The following is a 15,686-nucleotide window of genomic DNA, read 5'->3' on the forward strand; positions in this document are numbered from 1 at the left end:
TATTTCTTTCTACCTCATCTAGTTCTTTATTTACACTACATATATTCTAGAGTTTATGCTAAATTACTCTTCTATATTAAATTAAAAATCCTCATGAGAAAATGTCTCTTCATTCCTTTGGAAGTTAAATTTAATATAGTCATAGTAAAGTTTATTCTCAAGACTTTTAGCTATATATAATAAATATGTCTAAGTAAGAACATGCATTATTTTTATATCATCAAACTCAAGGACAGTATCACTGGAGTAACTTTATAGCATTTTATAAAATTAAATACATATAATTCTTTTGTTGCAGTTGCCTAGGAACACATTACATTTGAAAATGCTTCCAAGAATCCCAGTAAGGTGGAAGGAGTAGATTGGAGCCAAGCAGAAGATTTTACTTTATAAATACAGTTTACACTAAACTCCTTTCAAAGAATACAACTGGAGTTGTGATGATAAGTTTGCTTCTGAGTTAGATAGAAAATGTCTACCTCTTAATTAGTCATATTTGTTAAAATATAAAAAATTGTCGTATCTTCTCTCATGGGATTTGGTCGCTAGACTACATAGTTAATGATGTGTAATTTATGAAGGTGTAACTACTCCCTTCGTAACGCGAGGAAACATTTTAGTCACCTTATTCCTCCTAATAATTTAGCTTCAATTTTGAATGTGTTTCCAGTTTATGAATCACAAAAGGGTTATGAATAAAATAATCCTTGTGATGTCATTTTGCTTTCTGAGTAAGGAAATATTTGGGTCTGGAAACAGCAAAACAAAATAATACCCAGTGTTAGGGAAGGCACGAAGAAGGCAAGTTGTGCTGTTCAAAAGTGGGCTGCTTTGGCTTTTTGCAAAATATAAATGTGTTCTTTTCTCTCTTGATTATTACTTTTTGCCATGGGTCTAAGCTTATTATTTTATTATAATTCACTAAACACCACTTCAATTGGTTTATATGTTCTATAAAGTACCCTATTAACTAGTACTCCAATTACAGGTATAAAACACAATCTGAATGTGACCTTAATGTAATTCAAGAATTGCATAATCATGTAATTAGAGTTCTGATTGGTTTTATTCTTATGTGAATGAAGCAGAAATGGTTTACTTGAAATAGCTGAGTTTTACATTCCCAAGTTAGGACTGCAGGGGGTGTCCTGAGGCTGGTGTGTGTACCCATCTCTTCACAGTTCAAATAAAACCAATCAGAACTCTAATTACATGATTATGCGATCCGCATCTCAAAGATGTAGGAAGCACAAGTCATTCCTGCAGCAAATATATTATTGCCTGTGTTTTATATCTCCATAATATGTGACAACTTATATTTGTTCTACATATGTATCTAAAATGGCGATTCAACAAATACTGTGGATAAAATAACCCAAAACACATCAAACTTATTTATATTACAGGTTGAACATTCCTAATCTGAAAATTCAAAATCTGAAATGCTCCGAAATCCAAAACTTTTTGTGCTGACGTGATGCCATAAGTGAAAAATTCCATGAAGACCTCATGTTATAGTCATGGTCAAAATTTCGCTTCATGCATAAACTTATTTAAAATATCACATAAAATTACTTCAGGCTATGTGTATGAGGTATATATGAAACATAAATAAATGTTGTGTTTTGATTTGGCCACCATCTCCAAGCTGTCTCATTATGTATGTATAAATATTTAAAATTCGCCAAAAAAAAATCTGAAATCTGAAACACTTCTGGTCCCAAGCATTTCAGATAAGGCATATTCAACCTTTATATCAATATGCTAGATATTCTCTGGGTAGAGTCTCATGCTCCTTTGAAGTCACTTGAGATAGGTTCAAACCTCCAATTCCATGATCTGTGGAAACATAAGCCCTTTTTCCATTCAAGTGTTGCATGAATGTATTGGGGCTTCTGTGGTTACCATTTCTCTACCCTCGAGCTCAGGTTTCTGCACATGCCGTGTTTCACCCTGCCCAACTTACCCCATTTGCAAGGCTTACAGGGAAATATCCTACAAGAAAACACTCATAACTAAAGTAGTTCCATAGAAGATTGATTGGGAAGGATATCATAATGAGGTGCTGGATTTGGGGGAGGTAAGGTTGAAGTAACAGAAATAACTAGAAAGGAGACAGTTGCTATTGGATGCTTCTTAAAAACCTCCTGTTACACACCATCGCTCTGGTTCTTCTGACTTTCTTGCTGTTCTGTCTTTGTCTTCATATATTGATCTCTCAGGAGCTGAACAAATCCCTTTCCTTGTCTCCTAGAGAAAAATTTACTCACAATTGTTTGTTTCTTGGTTTTTCCTGATCCTAATGTCTGCAGTACTTAACCTCTGCAGAAAGTAGCTTAGCACAGTAATTAACCAAAGACATTTTTTTTTTCCTTAGGTAAGTTCTTATTTTGTCGTATCCATATGACTTTTGTGAAGGAAATGTTCTTATGTGAATGAAGCAGAAATGGTTTACTTGAAATAGCTGAGTTTTACATTCCCAAGTTAGGACTGCAGGGGGTGTCCTGAGGCTGGTGTGTGTACCTATCTCTTCACAGTGATGGCCATATCAGTTGCCACATTCACTCTGTGATACAGCTACCTCTGCAAAAGTAGGGCAGCATTTTCACAGGGAAGGGCATCTTTCTCTCGTTTCAAAGGAACATATTTACTACTTACAACTTTATATGAAAAGTGGGTCTTTTCCTTTAGTTTAAGAAGTGACAAATATAACCTCCAAAAGCACTGAAAAAGAAAGAAAGGAGTGACAATTGTGTTACTGTTTTTTGCAGTATTAGCAAAACCCAACATTTTTTATATAATAAATTACTGAATTTTTAGTGCTGTACCTTCATAATAAAATTACATTTACTACACAATAATTTATAAATTGAAGTACATGTTATCAAGTCAGAAGATAGCTTCTTATCTTATCATATATTTCCAGAAATATTATCTGTGAAAGACCTTATTTCCAGAACAGGGCCATTAATCCAAAATATCTGAATAGTTGTCTTAGAAATGATTCACGAGTTACAAAAAAGAAACCAAAAGTAATTAAAAACATTTTATATCTTGGCAGGTGAACAGGGCCAAAATGGAACTGAAAAATTAAAATTAACCCAATGGTGGTTGAGATTTTGCTTTCCATTTCATCCTCAATCCATCCACTTTCTCTGAATACACCAGCTCACACACACGTAACCATTTTTGAAAGATAATATAGAAATATTTATTTTTGCAAATAATATGAGCCGAGTCCACAAAATGCCAGACTTACCATAGGCCTTACATGCTTGTACTTTAGACATGTCTCCATATCTAAGAATTGTTTTACACTGTTGCTTAGCAACAATCTGGTCATTTAATTCAAAAGCTATTTCTAAACTACAAAGCCTTTTGTGTAAAAGAAATCAAATAATCTGATGTTTTGTGTGTATAGAAAAAATGCAGGCAAGGTCTTCTGTTTTTCATAAAGGGACTATAGTATTAAATCTGGAAAATAACACTCTGATGGAAATGTTTGTTATAATTTTTAAGTCTTTTTATTTAAAATATTGAAAATAATGAAGTCAAGTGTCCTTTGCTCTGCTTATTCAGTTGCTGGTTAATGTGACATCCAATTTATATCCTAAGTTAAATGTGTCTGGGAGCTAATCTTTTGAGGAAAGCTGGTTGAAAAGGTGGTCCTTTGAGTTTTGTTTCTTTTGTTTTGCCTAAAGAAGAAAAGATTAAGGAGATACTTAATATTTAAAACACATAAACATGTATTTAACCATTGTACTTATGCATCTATTATAGAAACTTGTTACATTCTACCTGGTATTAGAGTTTTCTACATATTTTTTCTCTCACACTATTGATTGTATTATTTATAATCAGGTATCCTTTCTTATTTCAGTTTTCTATAATCTATTATTATCTTGTATGAAACAGGCTCTTCATAAATATATATCAAGTTTAATATATTAATAATAGTTATAACAATAATAACAATGCCATTTTTGACCAGTTATCTATGTGCCATGCATTTCATTAATGATCTATTTTAATGGTAAGAACAATTATGGCTATTTTTTCTGTTTCTATGAAGGACAGAGAAGAAGGAAATCTTAAATTATAGCTACTGTAAAGGTTGGGAAACACTAAAATAGGTGACCAAGAACTTGCATTCTCCCATATTATGATAATAAGGTAAAGTTAAATGCTTATATTTTTGGGTACTAATGGGTTTCAATAATTGTTTTTTACAAACTTAGATCTTAGGCCACATCAGGAATAATAATTTATATCATAGTGCAGTGGATATTTGTTGATTTGACCTGTGTCAAATTTTGTATCACTATTTTTGGTGTTTTCTTTTTAACCTAAGAAGTCTTCTCTCCATTCTCATTTTGTGTGGTTTCAGTGCGACAACCCCAGCCCCCAACTAGAGAAAGAGGAACATAAGCCAGGCCTTGTCTATGACAGTGGCCTTCCCTTTGGCTATGGCAATCGAGTTAGCACTGTATGGTACATGCCCCCACAAAGGAAACCATTGGTAGCTCTATTATAACTGGGGAAAAAGGTGCGATCTTTTTTTGGGATTGCTAAGCTGGTTAAACTAAAGTCTAGAGCTACTTTCTGTCACTATTTCTTCAGCAATGTCTTTCTGAAAATGAATCTAGGGCAGAAAAAACATTGCCAAGGCAAACGTCACAGAATAATTGTTGCAGTTTTGAAAGGAAAATAAAAACATGGGAAATAATTCACTATGCCTAAAGGAAAAAATTAAGCTAAAAACTGAGTCACACAAGAAACTGCTTTTCCTTTTGTTGCTAAGCAGATAGCTCCAGGTTAAAGGTTAAATCTCTCCACAGGTAACTACTTTATGTTTGCCATATCTTATGTAAAGTGCCAGTTTACTGAGGAAGAGAGGAATATATAATTGACTATTCCCCTGCCTTTTCCCTTTCTATGGCACTTGTGGATTACCATACACTCCCTCCTTCCCCTCCAGCCCACTTTTCCCCTTTAAATATTGAAGTTCTCAAATTCATCTTTGGAGGAAGTCACAGACCACAGACTGTTTCTGTGATTTTGTGTTCTTTTCTTCCAGGCATGTCTTTAACCTTGGCAAAATAAACTTCTAAATTGATTGAGTCACAGACCACAGACTGTTTCTGTGATTTTGTGTTCTTTTCTTCCAGGGATGTCTTTAACCTTGGCAAAATAAACTTCTAAATTGATTGATTCCTGTCTCAGATGCTTTTTGGTTTACACTGTCAATATTCACCAATAGATGTTAAAATCATTGAGTGAAAGTTTGAGGAGAAAAATGATATTAACATAGTCTCAAAGTGTCTTCCTGTAGTTATTTATTAATTACAAAGGGGAAAATGTTAATTTTACAATGGAAAAACCTGGTAGAGAAACCTTAACCAAGTAATCAAGGTTAATATTGACAGAAATAACATATATTGGCACTGTGTTCCCCCAATAATACGTACTTAGAGGGGAAAAATAATTACTTCTGTAATTTGTGCCAAAAGGAAAAAACCTCAATCTAATCATAAAGAAACATCAGACAAAGTCAAATTGAGGCACATCTACGGTATAATGGACCAGTACTTATAAAAAGTACCAAGATAATGAAAGGTGAGCAAAGACCATGGAATTGTCACAAATAGAAAGAAACTAAAAAGACACAACATTAAATGCAATGTGGCAGCTTTGATTGAATCTTAGAAAAGAAAAAAAAGACTTTTGGGAAAAAAACTACCTGATGAAATTCAAATAAGATCTGTAGTTTAATAGTACTATAGTAACAATGTTAATTTCCTGGTTTTAAAATTACGGCTATCTAAATTTTTAACAGTAGAGAAAACTGAGGAAAGAATATATGTGAACTCTTTGTAATATATTCCTGATATGGTTTGGCTGTGTCCCCACCCAAATCTCACCTTGAATTGTAATAATCCCCACATGTCAAAGGTGGGGCCAGTTGGAGATAATTGAATCATGGGGGTAAATTCCCCCATACTGTTCTCCTGGTAATGAATAAATCTCATGAAATCTGATGGTTTTATAAATGGGAGTTCCCTTGCACACACACTTTTCTCTGCCACCGTGTAAGACGTGACCTTGCTCCTCCTTTGTCTTCCAACTTGATTGTGAGGCCTCCTTAGACATCTGGACCTATAAGTCCATTAAACCTCTTTTTCTTTATAAACCACCCAGTCTCGGGTATGTTCTTATTAGCAATGTGAGAACGGACTAATAATTCCCAACATCCCTGTAACTTTTAAATGTATTTTAAAATAAAAAGTTAAAGAAATCGAGTCAAGAGATTAACAAAAATAGACTCCTGGTAATTCTATCTACCTCTGTCCAGCCATATTTGAATAGAAACCTACCACTATACTTTTCAGGTACATGGGTCAAAAATTATTTAATCATTTTATTTGGGTTTCTTCTCATTTCTATGCAAAAGAGATATGACTAATATATATTTCTTTTTTCCTCTGGTGAATTTACTATGGCCTGTGTAGAAAATACCTCATTACCAATGAGGTGCTTCACATAAGGGAATTTTCCAGATAATTCTATACTCAAGGCAATAATTTTTTCAGTTTAATAATCTTGCATGGAGCCTTTTCTATAATGTACTTTTCACTTTCCTGGCTTTGCTATGGAGTACACAGAAGATGATTTTTTATTCACTCGATGACTTTGAGTCATCACCCTGAACATAAATCATCTTGTGTAATAATAGCATGTGATGGCATCATGATCGATTGAGGTGTGGAAGTGTATGTTTCTATTCTACATTAATTGGCCTCTGCTAAGATTTTTTGTCTCTATTCATAATTTTTGTGAATATTTCTCAACTTATATGGTTTTATACACATTTTTCTGCTCTTAAACTATATTTAGCAGTTCTTCTCTCTGTAGAACTTGCTGCTACATATCTGCCTTAGAAAACACAATATTAATAAAATCACATCTAAAATAATAGTTGTGCTCTGGATGAAGATCTCTCATGTAATCAAAGTTCCTGTATTTTGTGCTATTGATTTTGACTAAATAGATTGGTTGGTTTCCTTTTCTTCATACTAATAAGTGTGGACTATGATCTAGAAGGGTGAATTTGGTGACTATATGACCTTGGAATATGAGAGTATGGCTGTATTAGAAATTAAAGTTTGTAGCTTATATTATTGTTAACATTTTTTTAGCATTTGTTTTCTCAATAAGTCATCAGTATCCTGTTCACTATGATACCTTTTCCAAAATGACCTATGAAAAATGAACATCACATATAACAAGAACTAAAAGTAATTCCCTTGGGCAGATTAAATGTTTCTCCATGTGCCAGGGCCTGTGATTACTTTGATTACTTCTTCCTGCTTACAGAACTATTCATGATATGTCTGTTATGACAGGTCTTTTGTCCTTGCTGATGTGAATTTAGAGGCTTTTCTTTTTCTTTCTTTTTTTTGGTATAAATTTGTCCATTCCCTACAGCCAACTTAAATGCCTATCCCTTTTTATCTCGATCTCCTTCGAAATTTGTCCCTTGCACATGTACTGAACTTGTAATTAATCTGAGCTGATTGCACTTTTCTTCACTGCCCATATGCATCTATTATTATCCATTCTTCTTTTTTTTCCTTCCTTCAAGTCAGCACCAGCTATACTGTGCTGTCATTTCCTTGGCTTGGAATCAATTCTCTTTTGCTGCCAAGTGCCATAGATCCTATAAAGTGCTTCTGTTGCAGTAGTAATTTTGTTACCTAATATAAATGAACAGCAAAGCTTCAGAGCCGTTACTATAAATAGCATAGAGCTTCTCAAAAGTCTCCCACTGATTGTTCATCAGACTGATTTAATCTCTACTAATAGTTTTAATTCATAAATTGACATTTTAGCAATTCATTCTGGATTTTTTCCCACCACAGTGCACATTAATTTTTCATATTGTATGTAGAGAAATAGTTCTTCATTGTTTGTTTGTTCATTTTCAAATATTTATATGTAAATATGTCTAATCTCAAAGAGAAGAAAAAAGGAATTACAAAGAAAATCCAGGATTTCCGATTATTTCTTATCCTTGTGAATTATTTGCCCCTCAACCTTTTGAACAGAGTATAATTTGGAGTACCTCCTTTGGTACATTTTGTCAATTAGGATCATCAGTTGGTAAGCAAATATAGGGACCATTGACTATGCTTAGGGTGTGGTGTTTAGTAAAAGGGAAATGATGCACTGATGTAATGGAGACAGTCCTGGGCTGGGAGCCAGAGAGGTGAGTTTTAGTTCCAACTATGCTAATATATTTATGTATACTCTTGTGAGTTTACTCTGGCCTGTCTAGAAAATCCTATCTTCCGAACATGGCAAGGTATGTATGACTATGTGAACTTAAATTGCTTTCATCTCTAATAGTTTATGAGTCTAGAATACTGTGTTCCTTTAGAAATTCACAATTTGAGATGGAGACTGATGAGTTCTGTTGTCTGCAATTCCTATGAGAATTTGAAGTAAAAGAACCATGTCTTATCCTGTGTATGGTTTCAACTTCAAGCATAGTCTGAAACAGGTTCCAGTTCCTTCCCTCTAACATGCAAATGACAGATGGCATTCGTATTCAAGACAAATGCTCATAAGTCTACATGATATTATGAACTGTTCCACGATGATAACTTTCACCTTTATTTCTGTCATATTAAAATCCAATGATACTATTGAGTCTGCTTTTAAAAATGTATTAAAACATCTTTTTCAGATATTATTAAAACACAATATGTCTTTCACATATTTAAACTGTAAAATTTAGTAAGTGTTGACATATGTATATTGCTAAAGAATTATCACCACAATCAGGATAATGAACACATCTATCAACTCTAATTATTTCTCTGTGCTTCTTTATAATCTGTCTCATCTGCTTCTCCATCATCTTTCTTCATCAATAAGCAAATACTGATCTTGCTTCTCCCATTAGAGATTATTTTGTATCTTCTAGAAGTTTAAACAAATTAAATCAGTAAACAAGAAGATATTAACACTATAGCGGGGGTTGGTCTGGCTTTTGAAGCTGCATAATTGTTTTTATATTCATCCGCCTTTTGTGAGTTCATAACTTTTTAAGAAAATAGACTTTGTTTTTATAGCGGTTTCAGGTTCACAGCAGTATTCAGGAGAAGTTACAACAATGTTCCATATCCCCATCTTGCCTGACACATACATAGCCTCGCCTATTATTAAGATCACCCATCAGACTGGTACACTTATTACAACTGGTGAACCTACATTGACAAGTCATTATTACCCTAGGTGCATAGTCTACTCTAAAGCTCGCTCTTGGTGTTATATATTTTATGGCTATGGATCAATTTATGTTGACATGTATTCATTATTATGATACAGAGTAGTTTCACTGCCCTGAAAACTCTCTCTGCTCTATGTATCCTTCCCTTCCCACTAACTCCTGGTAACTGATGTTCTTTTTACTGTGTCCATAGTTTGCCTTCTATAGAATGTCATCTAGACAGAATCAGACAGTATATAATCTTTCCATATTGGCTTCTTTCACTTAGTAATAGCGACTTAAATTTATGCCATGTCTTTTCATGGCTTGGTATTTTATTTCTTTTTAGCACTAAATAATATACCATTGTCTAGATGTAACATTTTGCTTATCAATTTACCTACTGAAGGACATTGTGTTTGCTTCCAGGTTTTGGCAACTATGAATAAAGCAGCTATAAATAGTTGTGTGTAGATTTTTGTGTGAATAGGTTTTCAACTCTTTTGGGTAAATACCAAAGAGTGGTTGCTGGATGGTTTGGTAAAAGTATGTTTAGTTTTGTAAGAAAAAACCAAACCATCTTCCATAGTGTATTTTGGAACCATTTTGCTTTCCCACCAGAAGTAAACGAGAGTTATGACGGTTCCACATCCTCACCAGCATTTAGTGGTGTCGGCGTTCTGGATTTTTGCCATTTTGATAGGCGTGTTGTGGTATTTCATTGTTGTTCTAATTTACATTTTCTGATCATATATGATGTGAAGCATCTTTTCATATGCTTATTTTCCATCTGCATATGTTCTTTAATGAAATTTCTGTTAAGGGCTTTGGGCCATTTTTTAACCTGGTTTTCTGTTTTCTTATTTTTCAGTTTTAAGAATTCTTCATATATGTTAGATAACAGTCCTTTATCAGATATGTCTTTTGCAAATACGTTCTTCCTATCCGTGGCATATCTTTTCATTCTCTCAAAAATGTCTCGCAGAGAAGAAACTTTTAATACTAACAAAGTGCAGCTTATCACCTTTTTTCTTTTATGGATTATAACTTTGGTGTTGTATCTAAAAGGTCATCACCAAACACATGGTCATTTAGATTTTCACCAATGATATCTTCTAGGAGTTTTTGCATTTTATATTTAGTTCTGTGATCTATTTTATTGTTTTCTGTATAGATTCATTTTTTTGTATATGTATATCCAGTTGTTTATTGAAAAGGTTATATTTTCTCCACTGTGATGCATTTGCTCTTTTGTGAAAGATCAGTTGACTATTTGCATAAGTCTATTTCTGTTTACTTCCTTATTTGGTGTTGGAATCTTCGGTATGCTCCAGTTAAATAGAATTTTAAATGAAAGTGTTCTTTAAAATGTAATATAATATGTGATATAATTTGGATATTTATCCCCACCCAAATCGCATGGTGAAATGCAACCTCCACTGTTGGAGGTGGGGCTTGGTGAAAGGTGTTTGAATCTTGGGGGCAGATCCCTCAGGAATGGCTTGGACCATACTCTTGGTGATAAGTGAGTTCTCGCGCTGAGTGCACATGAGATCTAGTGGTTTAAATTTGTGTGGCACCTCCCACCCTACTATTTCTCTCTTTCTCCTGCTTTTGCCATGTGATGTTTCTGCTCTCCTTTCACCTTGTGCCATGACTGGAAGCTTCCTGAAGCCTCCCCAAAAGTAGATGCTGCTATGCTTCCTGTATAGCCTGCAGAACCATGAGCCAATTAAACTTTTTCTTATAAATTACATAGTCTCAGGTAATTCCGTATAGAAATGCAAGGATTGCCTGATATAATACATAGTCCTTGAATATGTAGTATAATGTAACGCCTTTACATTATATAATAGAAGTTAATTTAATCTAAGTGTTTTCTAATACCTAGATCAAATCTGATCATTAAGGAAATAGTAAATTGGAGGGGTGTGACAAAGAAAGAAGTAGGATACATTGAATACATTGAAAATAAGTGAATAAAAACACAGTAGTTTACTAAGCAGTAGGAAGATATGGCACAGAACTTATGACGAATACTAGAAACCCAACAATATCTCTTCATTACCTCATTCTTTAGTATTTGAGCTTCCAGGTTCTAGCTGGCCATATGGTTGTCATATACAGGCTACATTCCCAGCTTTCTCTGCAGTTGATGTAGCTGTGTGATTAAGTGCTGGCCAATAATCAGTTTGGACTGCTATAACAAATTATCATAGACTGGAAGGCTTAAACAACAGAAAAGTATGCTTCATAGTTCTAGATTCTGGGAAGTCCAATATCAAGGCACCCACATATCCAGGGTTTGGTGAGATCAACTGTGCAAACCACATTGAGTTTAGTTTGCAGAAATGCTTGGAAATAAGAGGTGATTTAGTTTTGTTCCAGCTATGAATGTAAAAATCTCTGGATTTTTGTTTTATGTGTGATTAAAAGACATTGCAGGACTTGAGCAGAGAAGTGTCATGATCTGACTGATGTTTTGAAAAGATAGCTCAGAATGCCATTTAAAATCAATTACAGAGGGGAGCATGAGTGGAAACATGGTAAACCATTAGAAGATGGTTATAGTAGTGCTATTTAAAGATCATATTGGCTGCAATTGGGTGGTCAAGGTGGAGGTGGTCAGAAATAAGATTTGTGATATATTTTATAAAGAGGTTGATAAAATTTGCTAATTGATTGAGATCTAGTTTTAGGATATAATCAAAAGAGAAGAATGGAGTATTACTTCTAGTTTTCTTACCAAACCTACTTAGTGAATGATACCATCATTTTCTGATATGGAAAATCCAGGGTGAGGAGATTCCATGGGTAATCAAGAATGCTGTCTGGAACATGTTAAATTTGAAATGCCTCACTGGCAGCCAAGTAGAGTTGTCCAGTAGGGGTGTAGATTTGTGCAAAAGATTGGGACTGGAGACTTAGATGTTGGAGTTATCAGCATTATGGATGGTATTTACACTTATCCCATATACTTTCTCATCTCTGACGTTTGTTAAATGTTTTCCCTTTCTGAGTAGTTATTCCTTATGTTGTTTTGTGAATTTTGACTGATTGTATATGTTGCTCTTATTAGTGGTCTATTTTGGTTCATATACTTTGGTAATTCAGTCTTACAATGTTGTGGTAACACCATCTGGAGTCCCTGAGTTTGCAGTGCTGTGATGTGTCACAGATATATTGTGTCTGGAGCAGAGGAGAATTCATTGTGGTATCTCTTTAGAAACATTGCACACAAGATATATGATTAGGCACTAATTGGATTAAGTATGTAGGGAATGTACTTCTCTTATACTGGCTAACTGTAAGGACCATGAATTGAAAAAACATTAAAGTTCATTTCTCTGGTTGCTCTGCAATCAACATAATTGTAGCAGCCTGCTTCTTAAATAACTGAATGATCTTGAAGTCAAACTGTGTCCAATAAGAGAAGGTAGTGGGAATAGAATTAGAAGTCAGTACTCCTAAATTCCAACACTCTTTCTTCCTCATTTTTGACCCTTCATATTCATCTCTTTTTTCTCAAAGTATTTTGGTCACATCTCCCTTTGGCACCTATATTTTGTCTATATGATTGTTTTGTGGGATATATTTTATTGTCTTTACTAACTTTTGAACTCTGTTTAAGTTATACTATCACCTTGTTTTTTAAAAATCCAGTATACCTATAGCAATGATTTATGTAAAATAGATGTAAGAAAATGTTTCTTTCCATCTCAAATCAATTTATCAGTGATATTTGCTTTTGTATTTGTTGGTATTGTCAGACAGTTTCTTAAGGCTACCAAATGATCTAAATCTAAGATGATACCGTCTTTTGCAAAGTAGTAGTCAAGATCAAATGAAAGACATAAAATATTGATACCAATATTAGGAAGACTTAAACATGAATTTATAATGCCATAACTTTTAAGGATTTTAAAAATGAGTTCCAGAAAAATTGAGGATATAATAAATGTTTTACCTCTGTAACATTAGCTATTGGTTTTTAACTGACTTATCAATAAGTTTTTTTCCTACATTTTGTTTATTTTTGAGTTCCTTGATATTAAATTCAAAATAAATATTTTTAAAATCCTTGCTCCTTACATAATAAATTCAATAATAAATAACAAAATTATTAACCAAATAAAGATTTTTGTTTATATTACATAAGATCCAGTCCAAGCTGCAGAAATTTGAGCAGCAAAATAAATACAGCATTATTAGATTGTAACTCACAGTATAAAATAAATATATGAGTTCATATTGACAAAAATGAATGATTAATAAATTCTTAAGTGGGGAAGAGAAGACAAATCTTCCATGGTGAAGAACTGCAAATTAATTATATAGATATTTCAGTCTTAAGGGGGGAAAACAACTCCCTGCTCATTAAGTATAGGCTGCACATGGGAGGCTTAATACCAAAGACTAAGGTATGAGAAAAGGAGGAAAAGAGTAGCTTACAGTGGAAGCACCTAACAAGTGCAGCCTCAGCCATGAGATCAAGGTTAACATGAATAGCCATAAATCATGTTGATAGCATATTTTCTTGTTATGATGTAATTAAAAATGGTATGTTAGCACAGTGGTATTCTCTGCTAAAACCCACAACACCAGTAAAATCACAAGAAAAATGTCAGACAAATGCTGATAGAAGTGCATCTTACAATGCAACTAACCAAAACTCCCTGAACTTATCAAGGTAATCAAAAATAAGGAATGTCTGAGAAACTATCGCAGCCAACAGGAGCCTAAGGAGATGTGACAATTAAATCTATTGTGATAACATGTATAGAATCCTGGAATGGAAAATCTAAGAAAACCGGAATAATCTATGGACTTTAGTTAATAATAATATGTCAGTTTAGGTCTATTAATTATGCCACATGGGCCACACTAACATAAGATGTTCATAATAAGGGAGACTGTAGGCAGGGAAGATGTGGGGGTGGAACTTATGTGGGAAGTTTCTGTGCTGTCTAATTTCTCTGTAAATTTAAAACTATTCTTTACAAATAAAATCTATTAATAATGGTAATTTTAGAAAACAAAAGAGGAAGAAAGACAGTGAGGCAAAGAAATAGTAGCATAAAGTGGATTCAATGTCCTGTTGCTTACTGGTCCTGAGATGTAGGTGTCTACATTCAAGAACCCAACAGAAATCTGTAAGAACTAAGAACAGCCTGTAGCCAACACAGCTAGCAAGGAAATAAGAGATTATACTTTAACAGTCATATGGAACTAAATCTGACAACATCTGAATGAGCAGGAAATGGATTCTGCCCTAGGGTATACAGCAGGGCAAGGAACACAGCTCTCCTGATACCTTGATTTTAGCCCAGTAATACCAATTTCTGACCTACCCAACTGTATGGAAACCTGACTGATGCAGTCCTGATCGGAATTTTTTCTATTATATTTGCATATTTACTTAAGAAATATAATAAAAAATTTAACAAATTTAACAACTGGTATTATAACATGTTGATTTTCATCAAAAATTTTGTAGATTTTAACATTTTTCTTAATAGTTTTCAGACTAAATTTTATTAGAGTTGGTTTCCTTAAGAATAGGTGTGATTTAACTAAAGTAAAAACATAAATTATGTTAAGAATTTTTGCATCTCAGTTCATCAGGGATATTGGTCTGTAGTTTTCTTTTTTTGTTATGTCCTGTCCTGTTTTTGGTATTAGGGTGATACTGGCTTCACAAATGATTTAGGGAGGGCTCCCTCTTTCTCTATCTTGTGGAATAGTGTCAGTATGATTGGTACCAATTCTTCTTTGAATCTCTGGTCGAATTCAGCTGTGAATCTGTCTTTTGTCTTGGATTTATTTTGTTGGTAACTTTTAAATTACAATTTCAATCTCTCTGTTTGTTATTGGCCTGTTCAGGGTTTCTAACTCTTCCTGATGTAAGCTGGGAGGATTGTATATTTCCAGGAATTTATCCATCTCCTGTTGGTTTTCTAGTTTATGACCATAAAGGTGTTCATAGTAGCCTTTAATTATCATTTGTATTTCTGTAGTGTCAGTTGTAATATCTCCCATTTTGTTTTTAATTGAGCTTATTTGGATCTTCTTTTCTTGGTTAATCTTGCTAATGATCTTGCTAATGCTTACCACCTTTTTGTTTTATTTATCTTCTTTATTTTCTTTTGTTTCAATTTTATTTAGTTCTGCTGTGATCTTGGTTACTTCGTTTCTTCGGCTGGGCTTGCGTTTGGTTTGTTCTTGTTTCTCTGATTCCTTGAGGTGTGACCTTAGATTGTCTATTTGGCCTCTTTCAGACTTTTTGATGTAGGCATTTAAGGTTACGAACTTTCCTCTTAACACCACCTTTGCTGTGTCCCAGAGGTTTTGATAGGTTGTGTCACTATTATTGCTCAGTACAAAGAATTTTTAAATTTTCATCTTGATTTCATTG

General features: G+C 33.7%; 1 long non-coding RNA gene across 1 annotated transcript in view; it reads right to left on the bottom strand.

The window, feature by feature from the left end:
* Nucleotides 1–2,021: 2,021 nt before the first annotated feature.
* LOC105473283 (uncharacterized) overlaps nt 2,022–15,686 on the bottom strand; it is a 34,159-nt gene continuing 20,494 nt past the window's right edge. Inside the window, exon 3 of the long non-coding RNA XR_982141.3 lies at nt 2,022–2,724. This is a non-coding gene — a long non-coding RNA (uncharacterized lncRNA). The remainder of the gene's footprint in view (nt 2,725–15,686) is intronic.

Source organism: Macaca nemestrina, chromosome 10 (genome assembly GCF_043159975.1).
Source record: "Macaca nemestrina isolate mMacNem1 chromosome 10, mMacNem.hap1, whole genome shotgun sequence".
Lineage (NCBI taxonomy): Eukaryota > Metazoa > Chordata > Mammalia > Primates > Cercopithecidae > Macaca > Macaca nemestrina.